Source organism: Macaca mulatta, chromosome 4, assembly GCF_049350105.2.
Source record: "Macaca mulatta isolate MMU2019108-1 chromosome 4, T2T-MMU8v2.0, whole genome shotgun sequence".
NCBI lineage: Eukaryota > Metazoa > Chordata > Mammalia > Primates > Cercopithecidae > Macaca > Macaca mulatta.
The window spans coordinates 153029275-153057026 of NC_133409.1; the positions used below are offsets into that span (position 1 = coordinate 153029275).

At 39.6% G+C, this 27752-nt stretch overlaps 1 long non-coding RNA gene and 1 pseudogene across 1 annotated transcript in view; both read left to right on the forward strand.

Annotated features, from left to right (window-relative positions):
- The window catches only part of LOC712069 (uncharacterized), a 241669-nt gene that overhangs the window by 42589 nt on the left and 171328 nt on the right, over window positions 1-27752 (forward strand). The window contains exon 4 of the long non-coding RNA XR_013416724.1: window positions 12740-12834. This is a non-coding gene — a long non-coding RNA (uncharacterized LOC712069). The remainder of the gene's footprint in view (window positions 1-12739; window positions 12835-27752) is intronic.
- Window positions 7423-8065, forward strand: LOC144340523 (profilin-2 pseudogene; annotated as a pseudogene).

Sequence of the window (27752 nt, forward strand, 5' to 3'; positions counted from 1 at the left end):
AAACAAAATGGGCACTGATAGCTAATTAAAAGCCACTCAGGACCAAGTGTGGTGGCTCATGCCTATAATTCCAGCACTTTGGGAGGCCGAGGCAGGTGGATCACTTGAGTCCAGGAGTTCAAGACCAGCCTTGGCAACATGGTGAAATCTCATCTCTACAAAAAATAGAAAAATTTGCTGGGCATGGTGGTGCATGCCTGTAGGCCCAAGTACTAGATAGGCTGAGGTAGGAGGATCACTTGAGCCTGGGAGGTCAAGGCTGCAGTGAGTCATGAGCATGCCACTGCACTCCAGCCTGGGTGACAGAGTAAGACCCTGTCTCAATAATAAGATAATAGTAATAATAATAATAAATTTAGAGCACAAGAAAATTAAAGTGCAATAATTCATCCTCTCTTTTGAAGCTATATTAGTTATTTACTTTTGCATAACAAATTACCTAAGATTTAGTAGCTCAGAACAACAAGTATTTATTATCTCCTACAGTTTCCAGTGATTACGGGTGAAAACTCCTAACATTCCTTGATGGAATTTATATAATTTTCTTTGCTCTTGAAAGAGTGATAAACAGATTGGCATTATTAACAATTAAGGCATGACAAATTTTCTAAGAGTCCTGCTGGCTATACGTTATGGCCCATTCTTGTGCACATTTATAAGTAGATGGGCAAAGTGAAGGAAAGTTCAGAACTGAAATGGTCATTATTTTTAAAAACCAGCAATTATAGAGTTAACATGTAGAAGTTCTCTCTCTCTCTCTCTCTTTTTTTTTCTGCCTGCTTTGAACCTGCTGACATATCTACAGGTGTTGAGATAAAACTCACTGCTTATGGCATTTCAGTCAAGGAAAGAAAACAGTCTTAAAGGCTTTGAAATTAATGACTTTACAGATTACAATAGCTCCATGGTAATCAACCACCTAGACACCGTTTATAAATATAAATTTAGGTTTCCCTAACAACTGTGTACAATAATGAAACACTTAATTGAAAAATTAGTAACATAAAAGAAAAAAAAATGTTTATAAAAGTTAGGCCCTCAGACCAAATAGGTCAAAATCTTGATCTCAGAGCAATAATATAAGGTATCCCTGTTCAACATAAAAATTTTGTTTTTTGTCCCATGCAAAAGCCAAAAAAGGAAAAGGTGAAGAAAAAAAAAAACAGTTAAAATTCTTTCCTGCCCACATTTACTAATTAAGCAAACAAGACTGGTAAACAAAAGATTGATTTGTTACTAATTCAAGGCTACTTGGAGATATTTTGCTTATACAATTCAGTTAAAAAGAAACCCATAACTCACTTGAAACAACAACAACAAAAAAGGTGGGGCAATGAAAGAAGTTTTTTTAAAAAAAATCTAACTGCCATGGAAACTGCTTTACCCAAAATCAAAACTGTGGCCCATAGGTCTTGTTAGATTATAAGGGCAAATGAAGTTTAACCTGGACGCATAAAATCTACCAAGATTGAACCAAGAAGACATTAAAAACCTGAACATATCAATAATGAGTAATGAGCTTGAATCAGTAATAAAAAGTCTCCCAACAAAGAAAAACCCAGTACTGGATGCCTTCATTGTTCAATGCTACCAAACATTTAAAGAGGGACTGACACCAATGCATCTGAAACTATTCCAAAAAACTGAAGGGGAAGGAGTTCTTTCAAATTTATTCTAGGAAGCAAGCATTACCTTGTTATCAAAACCAGGCGAGGATACAACAATAAAAAACTATACACTGATAAACACAGATGCAAAAGTTAACAAAATACTAGCAAACTAAATCCACAACACATCGAAAAGATTATATGCCATGATCAAATAGGATTTGTTCCAGGGATGCAAGAATGGTTACATATCTGCAAATCAATAAACGATAGATCATATCAACAGAATGAAGGACAAAAATAAAATGATCATCTCTAGATGCAGAAAAAGCACTTGATAAAATTCAACATCATTTCATGATAAAAACTGTCAACTGGCTAGGTATAGGTGAAAGATACCTAAATTCAATAAAGGCTGCATATGACAATTCGATAGTCGGCAATATACATAATGGAAAAAAAGTTGAAAGCTTTCCGTCTAAGATTTGGAACAAGATAAGAATGCCTGCTTTTACCAAATTTAACATAGTACTGGACTGATTCCTATGGAAATGGATAGAAAATTTTTTAAAAATTACAACAATAACAACAAAAATACATAGTACTGGAAGTCTGACCCAGAGCAATTAAGCAAAAGGAGGAAATAAAAGGCATCCAGATTGGAAAAGAGGAGGTCAATTTGCCGCTGTTTGCAGATGACATAATCTTATTTGTATACAAACCTAAAGACTCCGTCAAAAAACTCTCAGAACTGATGAACAAATTTAGTAAATTTACAGAATATAAAGTCAACATACAAAAACTGTAGAATTTCCATACAAATCCATAAACATGATACAGCATATTAGTGGAATGAAAGGCAAAAATAATATTATCATCTCTATAGATGCAGAAAAAGCATTTGATAAAATTCAATATCACTTCATGATAAAAACTCCCAACCAATTAGGTATAGATGGATTGTACCTAAACACAATAAAGGCCATATAGGCAAACTCAAAATGTTGAAAAATCAAGAAAGAAATCTCATTCACAGTAACTGTAAAAAAGCATAGGAATAAATTTAACCAAGTATGTAATGAAAACTATAAAATACTAAGGAAACAAATTGAAAAGAACACAAAAAATTGAAAGATATTCCATTATCATGGATTGGGAGAATTAATATTGTTAAAGTGACCATACTATCCAAACCAGTCTACAGATTCAATGCAATCCCTATCAAAATACCAATGTCATTCTTTATAGAAATAGAAAAAGAAATCTTAAAATTTGTATGGAACCACAAAAGACCCTGAATACCCAAAACAATCTTGGGTGAAAATAACAAAGCTGGAAGTACCTGACTTCAAAATATACAGCTATAGTAACAAAAATGGCAAGCAAGGTATTGGCACAAAAACGGACACATAAACCAGTGGGACAGAATAGAGAACCCAGAAATAAATCCATGTATTTACAGTCAATTCTTCTTTTTTTTTCTTTCTTTTTTTTTTTTTTTTTTTTGGAGATGGAGTCTCGCTCTGTCGCCCAGGCTGGAGCTCAGTGGCACGATCTCAGCTCACTGCAACCTCCACCTACTGGGTTCAAGCGATTTTCCTGCCTCAGGCTCCTAGTAGCTGGGATGACAGTTGTGTGCCACCACGCCCGGCTAATTTTTGTATTTTTAGTAGAGACAGGGTTTCACCATGTTGGTCAGGCTGGTCTCAAACTCCTGACCTCGTGATCCGCCTGCCTCAGCCTCCCAAAATGCTGGGATTACAGGTGTGAGCCACCGCGCCCAGCCACTCAACTTATTTTCAATAAAATCGCCAAGAACATGTACTGGGAAAAGGACAGTGTCTTCAATAAATGATGCTGGGGAAACTGGATATCCATATTAGGAAGTATGAAAGTAGACCGCTATCTCTCACCATTTACAAAAATCAACTGAAAATGAATTAAGGACTTAAATGCAAGACCCAAAACTATGAAACTACTGGAAGAAAACATATAGAAAACACTTTAGGGTGTTGGATGCAGCAAAGATTTTATGATTAAGACCTTGAAAGCACAGGCAAGAGAAGCAAAAATATGTGAATGGGACTACATCAAACTAAAAATTTCCCATACAGCAACAAAAACAATCAACAGAGATAAAATAGCAACTTAGAGAATGAAAGTATTTGCAAAGTATTCATCTGATAAGGGATTAATAGCTAGAATTTACAAGAAACTCAAACTTTAACAGCAAAATAGTAGTATGATTTTAAAAAGAGCAAATGTGTACCCATCACCCAAGCAGTATACACTGAGACCAATTTGTAGTTCTTTGTCCCTCACCTTCTTCCCTCCCTTTCCCCGAGTCCCCGGAGTCCATTATGTCATTCTTATGCCTTTGTATCCTCATAGTTTTGCTCCTACTTATGAGTGAGAACATACGATGTTTGGTTTTCCATTCCTGAGTTACTTCACTTGGAATGATAATCTTTAATCTCATCCAGGTTGCTATGAATGCCATTAATTCATTCCTTTTTATGACTGAGTAGTATTCCATCTCATATATATATATATATGCATATATATGTGTGTGTCCATGTATATAAACATATATATATATATGACAGTTTATCCGCTCATTGATTGATGGGCATTTGGGTTGGTTCCACATTTTTGCAATTGTGAATTGTGCTGCTATAAACGTGTGTGCAAGTATCTTTTTCGTATAATAACTTCTTTTCCTCTGGGCAGATACCCATTATGGGATTGTGGGATTGCTGGATCAAATGATAGTTCAACTTTTAGTTCTTTAAAAAAAACTCCACCTTGTTTTCCATAGTGGTTGTGCTAGTTTACATTCCCATCAGCAATGTAAAAGTGTTCCCTGTTCACCGCATCCATGCCAACATTTATTATTTTTTGATCTTTTGATTATGGCTATTCTTGCAGATGTAAGGTGGTATCACATTGTAGTTTTGATTTGCATTTCCCTGATCATTAGTGATGTTGAGCATTTTTTCATGTTTCTTGGCCAGCTGTGTATCTTCTTTTGAGAATTGTCTATTCATGTCCTTAGCCCACTTTTTGATGAGATTGTTTTTTTTCTTGCTAATTTGTTTGAGTTTGTTATAGATTCTGAATATTAGTCCTTTGTCAGATGCATAGATTGTGAAGATTTTTTCCCACCCTGTGGGTTGTCTGTTTACTCTGTTGACTGTTTTCTTTTTTTTTTTTTTTTGAGACAGAGTCTCGCTCAGTTGCCCAGGCTGGAGTGCAGTGGCGTGATCTCAGCTCACTGCACGCTCTGCCTCGCAGGTTCACACCATTCTCCTGCCTCAGCCTCCCAAGTAGCTGGGACTACAGGTGCCCGCCACCACTCCTGGCTAATTTTTTGTATTTTTAGTAGAGACAGGGTTTCGCCGTGTTAGCTAGGATGGTCTCGATCTCCTGACCTTGTGATCCTCCCACCTTGGCCTCCCAAAGTGCTGGGATTACAGACTTGAGCCACCACGCCCGGCCTGCTGATTGTTCTTTTGCCATGCAAAAGCTCTTTAGTTTCACTGGGTCCCAGCTATTTATCTTTGTTTTTATTGCATTTTGCTTTTGGGTTCTTGGTCATGAAATCCTTGCCTAAGCCAATGTCTAGGAGGTTTTTTTCGATGTCATCTTCTAGAATTTTTATAGTTTCAGGTCTTAGATTTAAGTCCTTCATCCATCTTGGTTGATTTTTGTATAAAGTGGGAGATGAGGATTCAGTTTCATTGTCCTACATGCGACTAGCCAATTATCCCAGCACCATTTGTTGAATAAGGTGTCCTTTCCCCACTTTATGTTTTTGTTTGCGTTGTTGAAGATCAGTTGGCTGTAAGTATTTGGGTTTATTTCTGGGTTCTCTATTCTGTTCCATTGGTCTATGGGCCCATTTTCATACCAGTACCATGCTGTTTTGGTGACTATGGCCTTATAGAATAGTTTGAAATCAGGTAATGTGATGTCTCCAGATTTGTTCTTTTTGCTTAGTCTTGCTTTGGCTATGCAGGCTCTTTTTGGGTTTTATATGAATTTTAGGATTGTTTTTTCTAGTTTTGTGAAAAATGTTGGTGGTATTTTGATGGGAATTGCATTGAATTTATAGATTTCTTTTGGTAGTATGGTAATTCTCACAATATTGATTCTACCCATCCGTGAGCATGGGATGTGTTTCCATTTGCTTGTGTCATCTGTGATTTTTTTCAGCAGTGTTTTTTTTTTTTTTTTTTTTTTTTTGAGACGGGGTCTCGCTCTGTCACCCTGGCTGGAGTGCAGTGGCACCATCTCGGCTCACTGCAAGCTCCACCTCCCGGGTTCACGCCATTCTCCTGCCTCAGCCTTCCAAGTAGCTGGGACTACAGGCGCCTGCCACCATGCCCGGCTAATTTTTGTATTTTTAGTAGAGATGGGGTTTCACCGTGTTAGCCAGGATAGTCTCGATATCCTGACCTCGTGATCTGCCCACCTTGGCCTCCCAAAGTGCTGGGATTACAGGCGTGAGCCACCACGCCTGGCCTGTTTCAGCAGTGTTTTGTAGTTTTCCTTGTAGAGGTCTTTCACCTCCTTAGGTTAGGTATATTTCTAAGTGGTTTTGTTTTGTTTTGTTTTGTTTTGTTTGCAGCTATTGAAAAAGGGATTGAGTTCTCAATTTGATTCTCAGCCTGGTTGCTGTTGGAGTATAGGAGAGCTACTGATTTGTGTACAAATCAGTACACAATTCTGCAACGGAAACGTTGCAGAATTCTTTTATGAGTTTTAGAGCTTTTTGGAGGAGTCCTTAGAGTTTTCTAGGTATACAATCATATCAGCAAACAGTGACAGTTTGGCTTCTTCTTTACATATTTGGATGCCCTTTATTTCTCTCTCTTGTCTGATCGCTCTGGCTGGGACTTCCAGGACTGTGTTGAAGAGAAGTGGTGAGAGTGGGCATCCTTGTCTTTTTCCAGTTCTCAGAGGGAATGCCCTCAACTTTTCCTCATTCAGTATTATGTTGGCTGTGGGTGTGTCATAAATAGCTTTTATTACATTGACGTATGTTCCTTGTATGCTGATTTTGCTGAGAGCTTTAATCATAAAGGGATGCCAGATTTTGTTGAATGCTTTTTTTTGCATCTATTGAGATGATCATGTGATTTTTGTTTTCAATTATGTTTATGCGGTGTGTCACATTTATTGACTTGTGTGTGTTCAACCATCCCTGCTTCCCTGGTATGAAACCCATTTGATTGTGGTGGATTATCTCTTTGATTTGATTTTGAATGTTTCCATCATAAAGAAATGGTAAACGTTTGATGTGATGAGTGTGCTAAATACCCTGATTTGCTTATTACACATTGTATTCATGTATCAAAATATCACACTGTACTATATTAATATGTACAATTATGTCAACTAAAATAAAAATAATAGCCATGACTTTAAATAACTTAAGAAATAATATGGTGGACCAGGGGATGAGGAAATAACATGACCCAGCCCTGACCAATCAGGATTTCCCACACTGTACCATATCTCCCTAACAACAGGCATTAGTCCAAAGGTCATCTTCTCTGGTTCTTTATTTATGAACATTGTGAGAAAGATGTCTATTTTTCTGCTGAAGCTGTTAAGGTAGGATAATAGAGAAGCTGGAGCTGATAAGCTGATATTGACTATCTTCTTTAGAAATACAGAGCTCTGATGACAAATTTGAGTCTCTGAATTAATCATGTCTCTAGCCAACCTCACCCCTCCCCTGGGCTTTCCAGATAAATTTACATGTTGAATCTTTTCTTTAAAACTGTTAACTTGTGGCGGTCTGCGCTGCAGTGCGAAGGGCTCGAAGATGGCCGGTTGGCAGCGCTACGTGGATAATCTGATGTGCGATGGCTGCTGTCAGGAGGCCGCCATTGTCGGCTACTGCCATGCCAAAACCTCCGGGCAGCCATGGCCAGGGGCATCTTTCAGAGCATTATGCCAATAGAAATAGATATGATTGTAGGAAAAGACTGGGAAGGTTTCTTTACCAACGGTTTGACTCTTGGCGCGAAGAAATGCTCACTGATCAGAGACAGTCTATACGTCGATGGTGACTGCACAATGGACATCCGCACAAAGAGTCAAGTTGGGGAACCAACATACAATGTTGCTGTCAGCAGAGCTGGTAGAGCACTGGTTATAGTCATGGGAAAGGAAGGTGTCCACGGAGGCACACTTAACAAGAAAGCATATGAATTTGCTTTATACCTGAGGAGGTCTGATGTGTAAGCAGCCTCTCCCCATCTACCTAGAACTGTCTTCATCAACAACCCTATTGTGGTCACAATGCTACCAAACTGTAGATGGTAGCTAATTTTTCTTTACCTATTTTCTAATGTCATGATTCCTGTTTGCCCAATGGATCATTTGTATGTTAACCACTGTATGTAACCAACCCTTATCTGGCAACATAATTGCAGCACAATAATGATTTGCATAATACCTTGAAACTGGGGGGGAAGGGGCATGCCAAGTTGGGCATCACTTTGTCTTAGCAATTAATGGAATATTGATTGCTAAAATACGTTAATATTAAGCAAGGTGCCGGTTGTACAATCTCTGATTAATATCTTTTCAGCACTTTGAGCATTTACTTGGCTCATTTAGTCTTCCTTTTGTAGCGCATGGTTGGGAGGAAAAAGTGCATGCATCTTTCCTTCACTCTTCTCTTTTTCCTGCCCCCCTCTCCCTTCACACATAGGCATTTAGTTTGCTTCCATCTTTTTTTATGCAGTGCCTATTTGTTTTTAACCAGTTAATATCCCTTTTGTTGATGAGCTATTGAGAGCTGCAGTAGTTTGCTTTTAGTATTGTTGTTGCACTTGAGTAGAGACAAACTTTTATTCATAGTGTCTACAGGACATATGAAGAGTGCAGGCCGGGCGCGGTGGCTCAAGCCTGTAATCCCAGCACTTTGGGAGGCCGAGACGGGTGGATCACGAGGTCAGGAGATCGAGACCATCCTGGCTAACACGGTGAAACCCTGTCTCTACTAAAAAAAAAAAAAAATACAAAAAAACTAGCCAGGCGAGGTGGCGGGCGCCTGTAGTCCCAGCTGCTTGGGAGGCTGAGGCAGGAGAATGGCATGAACCTGGGAAGCGGAAGCTTGCAGTGAGCTGAGATCCGGCCACTGCACTCCAGCCTGGGCGACAGAGCGAGACTCCGTCTCAAAAAAAAAAGAGTGCAATGGCAAAACAAGAGCAAAAAGCACTTCCTCCCGTGACCTTACAGTAACCATACTGATTGAATCCCCGGGGACATTCCATCATTGCAATAGCTCAGATTTTTGTTCCTGCCTTTTTCTTGGCACACCAGCTCTACTCTTTAGTAAAATTGTAAAAGGTTGCCATTATGGACATTAGGTATCCCAACATAACCATCTGGAGTGTCTCCAGTTTGTTCTTCATAAGACCAATTTTTATTTGCAGCTTGAGTTTTTATATGAGGCTGCATTATTGTGGACTTGGCTGTCTTGTGATGAATTTTTTTCATATGTATTCTGTGCCATACGATTGTTAAAATGAACTGTTGCTATTGTGAGATGGATTTTAACTGACCTATTAAGTGTTTCTTTCGAATGGCACTACTTTAGGGACATTCTAGTATTTGCTTCTATTGTTTGGGCCTTGTGGATGATGTACAGATTTAAAAACAAATCTTGTTGCTGATTTGTCCATTTCTTTCCCTGCACTTTGTTACATCTGGGATACAGTCATAACTCATCTGATTTAATATGCATTTTAAAAAATGCTATAACTATTAAACACTTTGTTTACAGACAGATGAAATAAATTTATTCCAACCAAAGAAAAAAAAACTATTAACTTGTGAGTAAAAAGGTCTTGCTTCTATAACACAAATATTATTTGTTTTTAAGTGAAGGCCCAACAGATTTTAATGTTTTCTCCATCAGTGAACTGTAAGTACTAGAAGTGTAGTCTTGGACATGTCACTTTTATTAACCTTTCTAATTCCTAGTGTTACATCTGAACCCTTGAGCTTTGACCTATTTTAAGGATTAGGAGGTAGAATAAATGTAAAGTACCAGGACCTGACACTTGGAAAGTTTTTTAAAACATCCCGGCTCTTTTCGTCATTTGTAAGTTGCACTGTTAGTTTATTAACAGTTTTTGAGGGAAAACTTGAATCTGCATTAAACATATGCAATGTTTTTGGCTGATTGGCATACTTATATTTATCCCTTCAATTATGTAATATTTTCCCATAAATATCCAAATTTTAAGACTTATATTTTTGAGAAATATAGAGTCAAAAGCATTTTCTGAATTGACTTTGGCCACAGGTTACTCTGCACAGCATCACTGAGACACACCTATCTCTAAAGCTTTTCTTACATATAATCTCCAAGACATGTAATCCTGTATGGAGACACTTGAATTTCCACAAGGGTGCTGGACATTTCATCAGGACCTTACAGCGCTGGAGGCAGATAAGATCTTTCAGAATCAAATTAGCTCCTCTTGGCCTGAAGCCTCACATGCTGAGATACGGGATTCCTAGGGTCCCTCCTGAATGTGGTCTTCAAGATGAAGAGAAAATGTTAGGCTATGAGATTCAAAAGAGAGGACTCAGAGAAACACCTCCCCTGGAATTAGAACCAATTTTAGTATTGAGATTCAGTCAAAGAAAGATATAGAAGCTAAATATAGGGCCACCATTTGAAGACACAAGAAAGGTAAGATTTCACAGTGTTAGTGCTGAGATGGGGCCAATTGTACAATATGATCCCAGAATCTCAGTGCTGACATCATTCCAAGTTTAATCTTCCAATTCTCCAACTTAGAATGTCATCTCTTCCTCCTTCACTCCCACGTCACCTCCTGCAGGGCACTTCTGCATCGCGTGCAAAGCATCTCCCTCGATGGCTATTTTCTGTGCTTGCCCCTGGAGTCTTCTCTGTGTTGCACCTGTGATCACACTGTTCTATAACCAGCTTCTTCTCCCAGAGGACTGAGGGCTCCCTCCATGTATCTCCAGTACCTAGCACAAAATGAGTGTTATTGCATACTTCATTTTTATTTAAAAATGGTTCTACAAAGCTTATAGTGAAAACTCTACATTTTCTCTAAGTTTTCAGAGACAGGAACTTTTCCCTGTCCCACATCTCCTAATCTGAAAATTTCTGTTTTGTAGAAGTGGCCACTTTTTATTCTTCAAAAAATTAAACACTGAATTGACATATGATCCAGTAGTTCCTCTTTTGGGTACATACCCAAAAGAAGTTAACGCAGAGACCAAGCAGATATTTGTACATCATGTTTATAACAACATTATTCGCAACTGCCAAAAGGTAGAAGCAAAAGAGTATATATGCATCGAGGGATGAACAAAATGTGGTAGATCCATACAATGGAATATTTTTCAGAAGAAAGAAGGAAATTATTTTCCTATAATATGTATGAACCTTGAAGACATGAAGCTAGATTAAATAAATCAGACCGAAAAGGAAAAGTATTGTATGAATCCACTTATATGATTCAACTAGTTTAGTAAGATTCATAGACAGAATGTAGAATGGAGGTTACCAGCGGCTGGGAGGAGGAGAGAATGAGGAGTTGTTGCTTAATAGACATAGCATTTAGTTTGGGAAGATGAAAAAGTTCTGGAGATGGAGGGTGGTGATGGTTACACAGCATGAATATACTTAATGTCACAGAACTGTACACTTAAAAATGGCAAAATGGTAAATTTTATTATATATTTTTTAACCATAATTTTAAAAAGAAGCAGCTACTCTAATGCTTTAAATAACTACTTCTTATCCTTAACTCCATATTTCTTTATTTCTTGTTCAAACTTTTTGTTTTTTTTTTTGGAGACAAGGTTTCACTCTGTCACCTAGACAGGAGTACAATGACATGATCATGGCTCACTGCAGCCTTGGCCTCCTGGGCTCAAGTGATCCTCTCACCTCAGTCTCCTGAGTAGGTAGGACTACAGGTGCAAGCCCACTACACCTGGCTAATTTTTCTGTTTTTAGTAGAAACAAGGTCTCGCTACATTGCCCAGGCTGGTCTTGAACTCTTGACCTCCCAAAGTGCTGGGATTATAGGTTTGAGCCACTGTGCCCAGCCTCAAACTTTCCATTTTAGAAAACTTCAAATACACAAAAACAGAATTACATAATGACTTCTCATTATCCATCATCACATTCAATAATTATTAACATTTGTCCATCATGTTTCATATGTTTCCACTTTTTTCCAGGAGAATTTTAAAAAATAGACTTCAGTTCCAGAAGTGTTTTAACTACAGGAAAATTGAGAAGTTGTTTCTCCTGTTATTAACATCTAGCATTAGTATGGTTCATTTCTTACAATTATTGAACCAATATTGATGCATTATTTTTAACCAAAAACCATACATTACTCAGGTGTCCTTGGGTTTTACCGAATAATATTTTTCTCCTCCAAGGTCCCATTCAAGATACCCTATTACATGGAGTTGTCATGCCTCCTTAGGCTCTTCTTGGCTGTGACAATTCCTCAGATTTTTCCTTGTTTTTGAAGACGTAGACGTTATTGAGGAATACTAATTAGGTATTTTGTAGAATGTTCCTCTGTTAGAATTCGGTGTTTTGTTTTCATAATAAGTAGGGGTTATGGATTTGGGGGAGGAAAGCCACAAGTGAAGTACCATTTTCATTACATCATATCAAGAATTCACACTTCCAGAAGAGGGAGTTAATGCTCTCCCTTTAAGGACAAAGTACCTACCTACCTTATTTGGAGTTCTTCTGCAGGGGAGATTTTGCCTCCTCTCCTCCATTGATTTATTTATCACATCATTTATATCATTATAAACTCATCTCACAGTTAAATAGTTCAGCATGCATTCTTTCACAGAATAGGGTTTTTAAAAAACATAAAGCCATGCTATTCTCACACTAACAAAATTAACAACAGTTCTCTAATTTTGCTAAATACTCAATGCATATTCAAATCTCTCTCTTGTCTTTTTCAATTGGTCTGTCTGAAACAGAATCTAGAGAAGGTCCACACATTGCAATTGCTTCTTATGTCTCTTTATTCTCTGTTCTTCTATAACATACCACCCACCCTACCTATGTTTTTTTTTTTCTCAAGCCTTTGATTTGTTGGAGAAACTGTTACCAGAAAAACGGGTCCTGATCCCGACCCCAAAAGAGTATTCTTGGATCTTGCACAGGAAGGAGTTAAAGGTGAGTCACAGAGTACAGTGAGAAGGATATAGTTTATTGAAAGTTACTCAGATACAGAGTAGGTGTCCTCAGAAGGCAAAAGGAGGAATGCACCATCTCTGTTGTAAACTCTTCTAATATAGGGGTTTAATCTATATAAAAGCTAAGTTAATGTCTATGTGTGGGTGCTCTGACAGCATGACAAAATTTAGTACTTTGCTGATTTGAAGAAAGTTATCCTTGGCATTTTAGTTAGTATGTCAAAGCACGACTATAATAATCTTAAAAGCATATATTGTAATGTGATGTCAGGACATGTGGACATTCTGTTGTCTGTCATAGGTGTTTGTTCTTGCAGGCATTATTAAGTTGTTTGTTCAGCTGTAAACCTCTTAGAACCATGGGTTGTGACTGGCAAGGAATATGCCTTGCTAGTTGAAAAATGGAGTTGACTTTAAAATGGTGTCACCCTGGCTCTCCTATGCTTCTGTTTCCCCCAAAAAGCCAGGTTACTTGTCCTGTAGAATGATCCACATCCTGAATTTGGCTAATGGCATTCTCGTGGTATTAACTCATTCCTTTATATGTTGTATTTTCTGTTACCCATGAAATAATTCTTCTGATACACATTTGTAATCTTACCATGCCAGCATCTGCTACTCTTCATGTTACCAAATTTATGTTCAAGGACCACTGAAGCCACAGTCAGTGGACATTCTGAGACCTCTAGGGGAGGGTGGAGATGCTGTCCTGTAATATATTCTGACCCAAGAAACCTCCCCACTTGGCATGGTGAATCTAGACAAGCTACAGAACTTACTACACCCCAGGCCTGCACCAGCCCTCTCCTAAGATCTTGGACACTCTCATTTCCCCCGCTTCTTTTTCTAAAGGAAGTCATAGTTTCTCATAACCTTTGCTAGTGATCCTGGACCTTGGTTGTTCCCTGAGGCTGTGTTCTTCACACTGCTGCCATCACTGCTAGAGCAGAGGTGCAGAGAGCTCAGGAGAGAGAAGGGAGGAAAAGCTGAAGATTTTGTGTTATTCATGCTTTCCTGACTCTGGTAAAAGTGCTTCCTCCACCTGCAACCATTTCTGTTTCTATACTGCTGAGTCTTGTGTTCCCAAGACCAAGGGAAGCCCATTTTCTTTAAAGCCAGTCACAGTTTCTGTTTGCTGATGGAATATCTGTTGTTCAGCATTTGTGTTCCTGCTCACAAATGCAAACCAGTTTGATGCCGCACACATTCCAGGGCTTAGGCTGGAAATGCTGTCCGTTGCCCCTTTGTTACCTTCTGACAGGGATCAGTCCATAGTGTAGTTGGTGTCACAACAGTACTGAAGAAGCCTTCCAATAGATACCCAAATGTGATTCAAGCAGCACAGGCACACACCACGGTGCCACACGGTGCCTATGTAAAGCAGGTGTATCAGGAATGCTAAGCAGAGAAGTAGCAGAACACACTGATCCCCATGTTCTCATTGTACAGTTGGGTGCAATTAAGCTGGCACAGTGGACTCTTACCGTGGCTACTGTTCCAGTAGTGTGGATGCCCCCAAATGCTACATATTAGCCAGGCAGAGACAGCTGTGTACTATGATACGACAGTAGTCCCTCTTAGAGGAAGTGACCTTGTTAGAAGTGGGAGTTACTGAAGCTCTTCAGCTGTTACTGGCCTGCTCTTCCATGGCGTCACTTCAGACCTGCTGGCCCAGCTATCAACTCCGCTAACAGGTCTGTCTCTGCTAACAGGTCTAGCTCTAGCTCTGTCTCCTCAGCAGATGTTCTAGGCTCTGACCGCAAGAGCTGACTTGGGCTCCCAGCCCCACACAGACCCTCTGTTCCATGAAAGGGCCATCTATGCAAAGTGCCCCCCAAATGCCAAAGGAGCCAATAAACCAAGGAACAAGACAGACAAATCTAGTTTGTCGGTAAAGGGTGTTCTATTGGGGAACTTACAGACAGAAGCATGATCTTGGATGGCAGCAAGACAGGCAGGTGTCTGCACTTATTACCCCCACACTCAGGGCTTATATACCACACAGAAAGAGTATACATGCTCTGTGCAAGACAAAGGCTACTGTCCAGAACAGGCAAGAATGCTAATGTGTAATAGCCTAGAATTTGTGTGATAACATCAAAGTTGAAATGTTCTTACAATAGGGACGGTAAATAAAGTAGGAATCAGGAGTCAGTCCTGGGACTGGGGCTAATCAGAAGTCAGCATGGAGAAGTAGCATCCAAGAGGGAGTCACTTTTCTCGCCACATCCCACCCGTCTAATCCAGCTCTTACAATTTCATGGACTCACATTTCCCCCCTGGTCCCTGATCCTTCGGAGGAGGCTGTGGGTGACATTTTTATGGTGTGAGTGACACATTTTATCAATTTGTTTTCTACTTGTTAAGCAGGGGCCACAGCGGCAACACAAACAACAGGCAATGATGTGTATGCCAAGTGTAAGACACAGAATTAAAAATGCCCTTTGCCACGTTTATTCAGGAACCAAACCAAGAGGTGTAGAGCAAAACAGCAATAGGAACAGAAGACTATGGGTGGAATTAAAAATGTTTAGCAGGTACTTGGTGAGGCAGTTTTTCCCTATTACACAGAATGACTGGTAGCTCCATCTCTGATGGTTAGGACATAGGATTGTGGGCTGGGAGTGTATACCAAACATGTTGCCTGAGGGGCAAAAGCGCTGGTATTATCTGTAGGGTTACAGGGGCAGCAAAGGACCATGTCAAATGGCCAGCCGGGGCCTGTGTTCCAGTTTATTTGTATGTGGAGTGTTTTGGCACAGACTTTAACAGGGTCGATGGAGACCACTTTAGTTGGTAGGGAATTCCTTGCTGTCTGGAAAGAAATGCTCTGTCCAACATAGGGGAAGTTGCTAGTCCAACCCCCATTCAGGTGTCTCCTCCCCTGGCTCAAGATCTTGGGGAGTCCTAAATAAGCTTTGCCATTGGCCTTTTATCTGCTCGGGTAGAGATGCATCTGGTTGGACTTTCTTTACTACTATGGTTAATGGACCCTCCTCTATGGTAGTCCTGAGTCATTGGTGTGGTGCCAGAACCATATTTGTCTCAACAAAATTAAGGTTTCTAATGGCTGGAGGCAAAACCTTTGTCTAACTATGCAAGATATTGGATTTTGAGAGTGCTCAAAACTGTACCTTCAAAAATACCATTTTTCCTTTCAATCAACCCGTTGCATGGTGGGTGGTATACAGTAAGTGAAATATCCAATCTGTGTCCTTTTCATGCATCCAGTCTTGGACACCAGGTCTGGTGAAATGCATGCCTTGGTTGCTATCAAAGTGTGGAGGGTATCCATACATGACATGGAGTTGCTCCAAGCCCCTGATGGTGGCTGCTTGGTTTGCTCTTACAAGGGAAGGCTTGCAACAGTCCCATGGCAGTGTATACACATGTTAGTGCGTACTTTTGTCTCAAGATTACTGGCAGGGGTCTGATATAGTCTATCTACAGTCTGTCACAGAGGCGGCTGTCTTATGTATATGTCCAGGTGTATGTGGGATGTGGTAGAGGTACAGAAAAGGAACAAATTAAGCAGTTTGCTACCGCCACCACTAAATCTCCATAGCAGAGAGACAATCCGGCTCCCTTTGCTATTTGGCAGCCTATTCATGCACTGAAATCCCCACTGTGATATGTACCTAATCAACTAGCTCAGTATTCTAATTTTTGCTAGGATGTCTGCCTTCATGTTTCTGGGAGGTGAACCTGACCCGTGTGCTGAAGCAATTAGGTCCACAGTGGGTTCCTGTAGACTTTTCCAAATGTCTTTCCACATACCAGCTGCCCATAAGGATTTTAAAATTATATACCAATCATCTCGGGCCCTTTGGGCAAGCCAAACTGTAAGACCCTTAAGTACTGCCAGACTGTCTGTACAGAGAACTATAGGCGGTGGCTCACGGGTACAAACCAACCATGCAGCTCGGAGTTCTGCCCATTGACTGCTCTGCTGCATTCCCATCTCAAACCAGATACTATCTATCTGTGGTTGTGCAGCTACTACTGTCCATCTAAGTACCAAGCATTGTCAGGAATGAGGGCCATGCCTTCATGTACCATTGGAGACATCTCCTGTGGGGGCTCCACAATAGGGGCAGCACTGGACTCATAATGCACTGGCCCTAAGATAGCATGCAGTTCATCTCTTAAGGGATGCATGGAAAAGACACTATGTTGTTGCATGTATGCATGGCACTTTTGTAAAGTGGAGACTTGGGCAATAGCTGATACAGGCCTGGCAAACATTCCTTCTACCCGGTCCTTGATAGGAGACCTGTTCCCCCTGGTACCAGGAAAGCAGCAGTTGAGGATTCAACTGGTAGCAAGACCTTCTATATCCCCAGGACCTGTTGTTCAATTGGGAAATAGCAGGTTTCAGTACCCTTCCATAATTGTGACTAAAATCCTAAAGGAACTGCTTCCCTATGCTGGACTTGCCAGAGGGTCCAATGGTTATATCCAAAGACACTGATATTCCAGGAAGCAGGGACCCTAAGCCTTGTGTCTAAGCCACTAGTATTTTATTCTTCTCAAATACTTCCTCTTGTTCTTTATCCCAACACCAATTAAATCTCTTTCTTTCTAGTCAGTATAAATGTGGGATGAAAACCCACCAATTTCACAAAAGACCTAGAAAACATAACTATTTAACTGTTTTAGGAGTAGAAAATTGTATTTTGTCAATGAGTGTGCCTGGGTGTCTTACCCAACCAAGTGACCCCTAGGAACTTTACAGCTGATTCTGGGCCTTGTATCTTTTGCAAATTGATGGCCCATCCCCTGGATTGGAGTAGGATGCACAATGCATAGAGATGTTGCTATATAGCAATAACAAGTCTCCAGAAATTAGCATAATATCAATATAATATTAGCCTGTGAATCAGGGTGTACAGTGATGCTAAGGAAGGCGTTAGCCAAATCTGACACAGCATGATAAATGCCTACATTTTGTATTATTTTTCTCTCTCAACAAGAAGATGATATTGTTTCACATGAATAATTCACTGTGGCGGAGGGAGGTGCCAGGTTGCCATTTTGTCTCTCCTCTTACAATAGCTTTTACTGCTCAAACTCATAGGCATAATTCACCACAGACATTTGTAAAGTGCATCCCAAAAGATGTCCATAACTGAGATGTTTTCTAAGATAGGTGAGATAAAGACAGTGTAGTAAGCAGGGGAGACTCCACCCAATACCAAGGAGGATTGTTCACCCCCTACAATAACCATCTAGAGCTGCCCACTTACCAGGGTATCTCTCTGGGTTCCCATGAATTAAGGTGCATTCTGCACCTCTGGCCGCTAAAGCTAAGGTTCTCTGCTTGTGTTTTCTTTGTTAGGTGAGGGACAGGGACTTGCACAGATTATGAGCTCCATGTGGGGTCTCTGGGTCACCCCCTATTGCTGGTACATGAAGGCAACCTTGGGACCACCCCTAGTCTCTAGGCCAGAGAGGAGTTCACCCTTGGAACACAGAGACCGGAGTTCTTTTACTTAGGGTTTCTTCTCCTTTTCCCTCTTCTGGCAGGGCACTAGGAAGGGAGCCAGGTCTTTCCAGAGGCCCACCAATACTGCATTTGGTTGTCAATCTTTATTTTCTCTCTGCCCCAGCTGAGATCAGATGATACCACATTTGTTTCTTGGTGATCCTAACTGGGCCTTTTTGGCCTCCCTATTTTGGTCCAGCAGACTTTGTTTCTCACTTTTTCCCCTTTAGTGATCCAGCAGACCTCATCTCTTCCTTTTTCTATCCCTCTGAGATCAGCTATAGTTTCTCTCAAATTATATACATCTTGTCCCCCAAGGAGGTTTGAAAGGGACATGAGGCCATGTCAACCTGGGAGCATTCTTGTGACAACTTTTCATGCCTGCAAGAAACACAGCCTTATCTGGCCCTTCGAATTGTTGGGCATATATAGCCTGGCACATGTCCAACTCCCTTAGATGTGTCTGTGCTTCTTCTAAAGACTGCCATGGTGGGCTGTGTCCAAGGAAGTCTCCTTCATTTGGCCAAACTTCTCTCATGGCCATTATAATCCAGCCCACAAGGCTATGATTACCCTCGATAATGCTCATATTGTACAAACACTGTCTCAAAGTGAGATGAGTGGCCATTTATTGTATTATATTATATTATATTACATTATAATTATTTTGCATACATTTTCTTCTATGAGATTTGTAGTTTTGCACTTACATTTAGGTCTTTGATCCAAGTTAAATATTTTTTTATTTGAAACAGGATCTTACTTTGTTTCCCAGGCTAGGTTGCAGTGGTATGATCATGGCTCACTGCAGCCTCAACTTCCCCAAGATTAGGTGATCCTCCCATCTCAATCTCCAAAGTAGCTGGGACTACAGATGCATGCCACCATACCCAGCTACTTTTTGTATCTTTGGAGAGATGAAGTCTTGCTATGTTGCTCAGGCTGGTAGCTAGACTAAGAAAAAAGAGAAGACCCAAAAAAATAAAATTAGAAATGAAAAAGGAGACATTACAATTCATACTGCAGAAATTCAAAGAATCATTAGAGGATACTATGAGCAACTGTATGCCAATAAATTAGAAAATCTAGAAGAAATAGACAAATTCCTAGACATATAAAACTTATCAAGATTGAAACAGGAAGAAATCCCAAACCTGAATAGACTAATAGCAAGTAACAAAATTGAAATCGTAATGAAAAGTGTCCCAATAAAGAAAAGCCTGGGACCAAATGGCTTCACTGCTGATTTTTTCCATACATTTAAAGAATAACTAATATCATCTAATATCATTTCTACTCAAACTATTCCAAAAGATAGAGGAGGGGAGAATACTTCCAAACTCATTCTATGAGGCCTATGTTATCCAGATACCAAAGCCAGCAAAAGATTAAAAAAAATAATAATAAATAAATAAAAAAAAGAAAGAAAAAGAAAACCAACACCAAAAACTACAGGCCAGTATCTCTGATAAATATTGATGCAAACATCTTCAACAAAATTCTAGCAAAACAAATTCAACAATACATTAGAAAGAACCTTCATCATGACGATGGGATTTATCCCAGGGATGCAAGAATGGTTCAACTTGTGCAAATCAACGAGATACATCATACCAACGGAACGAAGGATTAAAAACCATATGATCATTTCAATTGATGCTGAAAAAGCATTCGATAAAATTCAACATTTCCTCATGATAAAAATCCTAAAAATACTGGGTACAGAAGTAACATACCTCAACATAATAAAAGCTATATACAACAGACCATCAGCTAGTATCATACTGAATGGAGGAAAACTGAAAACCTTTCCTCTAAGATCTGGAACATGACTAGAATGCCCACTTTCACCACTGGTATTCAACTGGAATCCTAGCTAGAGCAATCAGACAAGAGAAAGAAATAGTGGGCATACAAATTGGAAAGGAAGAAGTTGAATTATCCTTATTTACAAATGATATGATCTTATATTTGGAAAAACCTAAAGACTTCACCAAAAAACTATTGGAATTGATAAATCCAGTAAAGTTGCAGGATTCAAAATCAACATACAAAAATCAGTAGCATTTCTGTATTACAACAGTGAACAATCTGAAAAAGAAACTAAAAAGTAATCCCATTTATAATAGCCAGAAATAAAATTAAATACCTGGTAATTAAACAAATAAGTGAATGACCTCTATAATAAAATCTATAAAACACTGATGAAAGAAATTGAAGAGGACACTAAATAATGGAAATATACTCCATGTTCATGGGTTAGAAGGATAAATATTGTTAAAATGTCCATACTACCCAAAGCAATCTACAGATTCAATTCAATCCCTATCAAAATACCAATGGCATTCTTCACAGAAATAGAAAAAAATCCTAAAATTTATATGGAACCACAAAAGACCGACAATAGCCACAGCTATTCTAAGCAAAAAGAATTAAACTGGAGGAATCCCATAACCTGACTTCAAATTATATTAGAGCTATAGTCACCAACAGCATGACACTGACATCAAAACAGACACATAGACCAATGGAACAGAATAGAAGGCCCAGAAACAAGCCCACACACCTACAATGAATTCATTTTTGACAAGGTGCCAAGAACATACACTGAAGAAAAGACAGTCTCTTCAATAGATAGTGCTGGGAAAATGGGATATCTATATACAGAAGAATGAAGCTAGACCCCCTATCTTTTGCCATATACAAAAATAAAATCAAAATTGGTTAAAGATTTAAAGTCCTCAAACTATGAAACTACTATAAGAAAACATTGGGAAAATCTCCAGGACATTGGTCTGGGGAAAAATTTCTTGAGCAATATACCACAAGCACAGGCAACCAAAGCACAAATGGACAGATGGGATCTCATCAAGTTAAAAAGCTTCTGCACAGCAAAGGAAACAATCAACAAAGTGGAGAGACAACCCACAGAATAGGAGAAAATATTTGAAAACTACTAATCTGACAAGGAATTATAACCAGAATACATAAGGAGCTCAAACAACTCCATAGGGAAAAAAATCTGATAATCCGATCAAAACATGGGCAATAGATTTGTGTAGATACTCCTGAAAAGAAGACATATGAATGGTAGGCAAGCATATGAAAAGGTTTTCAACATCATGAAACTACAGAGAAATTCAAATCAAAACAGTGAATTATCTCACCCCAGTTAAAATGGTTTCCATCCAAAAGACAGGCAATAACAGATGCTGGCGAGAAAAGGGAACCCTCACACACTGTTGGTGGGAATGTGAATTAGTACATCCACTATGAACAGTTTGGAGATCCCTCAAAAAACTAAAAGTAGAGCTACCATATGATCTAGCAACCCTACTGCTGGGTATATACCCCAAAGAAGAGAGATTAATATATTAAAGATATATCTGCACTCCCGTGTTTGCTGCAGCACTGTTCACAATATCTAAGATTTGGAAGCAATCTAAGTGTCCATCAACAGATGAATGAATAAAGAAAATGTTATACATATATAGATGGAGTACTATTAAGCCATAAAAAAGAATGAGATTCTGTCATTTGCAACAACATGGATAGAACTGGAGATCATTATGTTAAGTGAAATAAGCAGGTCACAGAAAGACAAACATTGCATATTCTTACTTATTTGTGGAATCTAAAAATCAAAACAATGAAACTCATGGACAAAGAAAGTGGGAAGATGGTTACTAGAGGCTGGGAAGGGTAGTTGTGGGGGCAGATGGTAGGTAACAATGGTTAATGGTTACAAAAAAATAGAAGGAATGAATATGACTTACTATTTGATCAAACAACAGGTGACTATAGTCAATAAAACCTAATTGTACATTTTAAAATAACTAAAAGTGTGTAATTGGATTGTTTGTAGCACGAAGGATAAATGCTTGAGGGGATGGATACCCTGTTCTCCGTGATGTGATTATTGTATATTGCATGTCTGTATTAAAACATCTCATGTAGTCCATAAATAAATACATCTTCTATGTATCCACAAAAACTGAAAATAAAATAACTATGGACATTAAAATAAGAAGAGGGTCAGTCTGCTTCTGGAGTGAAGTAAGTGCTGGGGAGATGTGGACTGAATTGATGAAGAATAAATAAACTGGGAATCTGGATAAGTAAAGCAAGCATCAACATCTTCTGCCATCAGTTCAGACTGATTGAGGAAGGGAGGTGGTGAGGTGAGATAGTTCCCCTCACCATTGTCTGGGGTCCTTCTAAGAGCATTGGTGAGGCAGCTGTGGGGGCTGTCAAACAGATTCAAGGCAGGGATGAGAGCCCTCTGTGCAGCAGGAATGGATGCAAGACCTGCCTGGAAGCAAGAGAAGGATGAGAGACCTTAGTCAGGTCCTGATACACCCCGCCTCAGTTCACAGGGCAACCAGTAAAGGAGATGGGGTAGCGACTCCAGAGATGTGTCGATTGACATATGCTTGCATGTTTTTATTTAGAGTTGATGTTACGTACACATTTATGCATGCCTGTTTTATGTTAAAGTATTTATATATTTTAGTTAACCTTTATCAGTGTTGAATACAGTTGTCATTAAGCATAAACTTGCATATTCATTGAAGGTTTTGCTTTTATTTTAATCAAATTTACACTTGTCCATAATTGAAAGAGTCAAATATTTGCACAGGATTGCTTGAGAAAAGGGAGAGACTTCTCTGCTTCTCATCTATTTCTGCTTTTCTAGGGAGCAATGACTTTTAACATTTTTAGCTGATTTTTTGACTTGACTTCCGTATCTTTGATTACCATTTGTTTATTAATACTGCTTGTTTTTTTTTGTTTTTTGTTTTTTTCAGTTGCAGCCATTGTTGCACAGCACAATGGTGGGTGGATACAATAGTTAGAGTACTTGTTCTCTTTCACACTTCTCATTCTTTCCTATTCCCAGTATATGTATGTAGTGATTATGTTTAGGTCAGTCATTCCTTGTTTCCTTTTCCATGACTAATACTTTCATACGTCAACTTTAATACTTTTCACTTCTGGCACAACATTTGTTCTTCCTGGAGTTAATACTTGTTTTTGTTTATTTTCTAGATAACTCTCATTATTTTAACTTTGATATCTCTTTTGTCTGTATGACTCTTAAGAAGTTAGAAACTTTGGGCATTCTATTAATTTTACTTTGTTGGAAATATCACTCCTGGACCCTTCTGGTGTTCTCCCATCTGAAATGGAGGCTTCTACCTATGGAGCGCAGCCACCATCCTCAGATTTCCTACACCACCATCTGGAACAGTGCTTTTACATGCAGTGGAGCCACCTGGGGTCCTGACAAAATTCAAATTGATTGAAGGTGTCAAGGCTGGGCCTTTAAATCTTTCTGTCTTGTTTCATGAGTTGCTGAATCTGCTGGTTCGTGGATGATAGCTGGGGTAGCAAGGATCTCTATTTTTGTCTCATGGTTTTCTATATCACTTTTTTTTAATGGTAAGCATATACTAATATATTTTTAATTAATTTATGTGCTTTTTTCCTAAGTTAGTAACAGGGTTTTTTTTTTTTTCATTGTGTCAGAAAACATATTGCATAAAATTTGGTATCTTAACTATTAGTGTTATCTGTAAGTACATTGTTGTGTCACAGATGCCTAGAACTTTTTATCTTGCAGACCTGAAACTCTATGCCCATTGAACAAAAACTCCTCATTAATCCCCACCCCCCACCCAACCCTTGGCAATCACCATACTACTTTCAGGTTCTAAGAGTTCAGACACCTCATATAAATGGAATTGTGCAGTATGGAGCTTCTTTGTGATTGGTTTATTTCACTTACCATTGTTTCTCCAGGTTCATCCATAGTGCAGCATATAACAGGATGTCCTTTTTTTCGGTTGAATAATATTCCATTGTCTGTATATACCACATTTTCTTGATCAATTCATCTGTTAATTGGTGTTTTGGTTGCTTCTATGTCTTGGCTATTGTGAATAATGCTGCTATGAACATGGCTATGCAAATGTTTTTTTCTGTACCTTCCCTCATTTTGGTGGAACTAATCTTTCAGTAGCTACTTCAGACAGCACATATTTAAAGTAAGCTTGTATGTTTCAGTGTTGTCCATTATTGTTTTGCTCCTCTCTAGGAAGAGGATAGAAACGTATGAAGGCACCAGTTGGCACAGCATTTAATAGGGAAGAAAGAGACAGCATAACTGACCAGTGCTGCCTCTCAGCATCCTGCAATTTCAGAACTAATGTGAATACAAAAAGAATTTTTTTAAAAAGTCCTGCCCAGAAAGGGGGAGTCATCCCCAAATATGGTGGACCTGGCACAGCTGACTCCCCTGCCAGGCCTCTTCCATGGGGGCCCTTTCTGTAGTGACTGGGGTTTCTTCCCATTTCACTGTACCCAGTGTCTTGACTCAAGAGAAAAGGTGTGTCTGCAGCTGTGCCAACACTTGGAAGAAACCTCAGTGGTGTCAGTACATTATAAATATTTGCTTGTTATGGGTTATTTTATTATTTATGCAGTGTGTATTTTGATTTCATTTTACTGGCAACACAATAAACAAGGATGTGGTGAATCTAACAATCACATCCACTTTCCTGAGTCAAAAAGACCTGCCCAGGTAGATGAGAAAAAGACAGTCCTTGCAGCCATAAAAAAGAATGAGTTCATGTCCTTTGCAGGGACATGGATAAAGCTGGAAACCACCATTCTCAGCAAACTAACACAGGAACAGAAAACCAAACACCTCATGTTCTCACTCATAAGTGGGAGTTGAACAATGAGAACACATGGACACAGGGAGGGGAACATCACACAGTGGAGCCTGTCGGGGTGGGGCACAAGGGGAGGGAGAGTATTAGGATAAATACCTAATGCGTGTGGGGCTTAAAACCTAGATGAAGGGTTGATAGGTGCAGCAAACCACCATGACGCACGTGTACCTATGTAACAAACCTGCTAGTTCTGCACATGTATCCCAGAACTTAAAGTGAAAAAACAAAAACCAAACCAAAAAAACCTTGTTAGAGTTGAGGATTCAGGGAGAACCAAATGGGCTGGGCAGGAGGGTTTTTACTTGGAACCTGGAAAATGAGGAATGACATCCTCTCCCTACCCTGAAGCTCAGCCCCAGCATCCACCTCCTGGGTGAAGGAGCAGCACAGTGGCGCCACCTGGTGACCGGCGCTCTTCCTTTCCCAGATAGATCATAGCCCTGAGATCCACCTGTGTGCCTGGGATTTTTTCACTGGACACCAGCCTGAGTTAACTTTCCTGTAAAGCAGAAAAAGCATGAGGTTAAACCATTTTGGAGGAGGAATAATGTCATCTCCCACTCTAGGGAGATCCCTGTCACTGTGTTCAGGGGAAGGGCCAAGCCTCGCTACCCATGCAGAGAGGAGGCTCTGGCCATGATGGCACCTGTGGAGAGCTGAGAACCTGTGTTTTCTCCACTGATGGCCAAAGCCTGCAGACTGGGTGAAGTCTTCCCCTCAGCTGTGTCCTATCAGGTTCATCCAGGCCTCAAAGAATATACCACACCCACTGCCTGTGGCGATGTTGAAACGGCTTTGATATCTGTGGTAAAAACCCGGGTTTGTTGTCCTGGGCCAAGATGGTTAACGACAAGGACACACACATGGAGCAGGTTAAGGAGTGGAAAGTTTAATAGACAAAGAAGAGAGAGAAAGCTTTATCATACAGAGAAAACAGGTTACCCCAAGAGGGTTTCCGGGTTTGAGGTGGGATGCAATCAAATTTATAGAAAGGCTTCAGGAGGCAGTGATTTACATAGGGTTCAAGGGATTGGTTTGACCAGGTGTGCCATTTACATAGCTTGTGAAGAAACTGGCCCTCCCACCCTAGTCCTTTATTATGTAAATGTGGCCTCCACCTGCCTGGCATCATGACACCTGCACATGTGGCTTTACCTGGCCGGTGCCATGACACCCACACATGTGGCAGCAAAGAAAAGGGAGGGGGAAGCCGCCATGTTGTGTGTGCCTGGCTTTTAGCATAGCTGCCGGCATTTGCATATTCAAGCTTCCAGCTTGCTTGCAGCTTGACTTTTCAGGCTACTTTCTGTTAGAAAAGAAATGGAGTTGGGGCTCCTTTTTATTAAAGCAAAATTCCACTGGGAACTCTTTTATTCTCTCTAACTGTCTGAAATAATTTCTTAATGACTCCTGTATTAATGTGAGCTGGACACACACCCAGAAGGGAGGTAGCCCTGCCAGGGGTCCTGTGGTTGCCAGTTCTTCTGGGTGCTCAGTTTCTGGAGAGGAGGGTGGGGAGGAGGCTTTGTGCAGAACAGGAACCATAACCCATAACTTATTCTCCATTAGCTTTTTTAGTCATAAAATAAAACTGTCTAAAGAAAAACTGTCTAAAAATGGTGCCCTTCGATAAAAGGTAACCACTCTTTAATCACCAGAGAGAGACGTTTGTCAGCCAACCCAGAAGCTTCATCATTACCCTACCTCAATGATAAAATATTCCCTTCCTGAAGTAAAACCTCACCTGACTTTTATGATCATCACTCCTTTGTTCTATTTTATATTTTCATCCAAAATTATAGTTTAGTTTTTACCTTTAAAAATATGTTTTTTGTTCTCATTTGTTCTATAGGTTTCTCCTTGAAATTTATATTGTATGGTAAGCTTTCCGGTTGTTTGCATTTTGTGGATTGCACACCAAGGTGTGGTTTAATGTGTTTCTATTACTGTATTTTCTATAAATTGGTTGTTTGATATAGAGGTTTGTGTATATTCAGGGTTTTTTTTGTTTGTTTGTTTTGTTTTTTGTAAGTATTGATGGTTCTGTAAAAGGAAAATAAAATCTTAGGGCCCCAAAATTACTAAGCTAAAGGAAAAAGTCAAGCTGGGAACTGCTTAGGGCAAACCTGCCTCCCATTCTATTCAAAGTCACCCCTCTGCTCATTGAGGTAAATGCATGTCTGATTGCCTCCTTTGGAAAGGCTAATCAGACACTCAAAAGAATGCAACTGTTTGTCTCTCATCTACCTGTGACCTGGAAGCCCCCTCCTTGGTTGAGTTGTCCCACCTTTCTGAACGGAATCAATGTTCATTTTACATATATTGATCACTGTCTCATGTCCCTTTAAAGTCTCATGTCCCCCTAAAATGTATAAAACCAAGTTGTGCTCTGACAGCCTAGGGCACATGTAGTCAGGACCTCCTGAGGCTGTGTCATGGGCATGTATCCTTAACGCTGGCAAAATAAACTTTCCAAATTAACTGAGATCTGTCTCAGATTTTCAGGATTCACAGTACAATATCATGTTTTTCATCAAGAAGAATAATGTAATACTGATTAATTCTTTTCTTATGATGTTAATTGCCATTGCTGTTCAATGGCGAAATCTGTTAGTTCACTGTGGATTGCAAAAGGGTTATAGTCTCAGTCTTTCATTTCTTTTCATGTATTAGCTA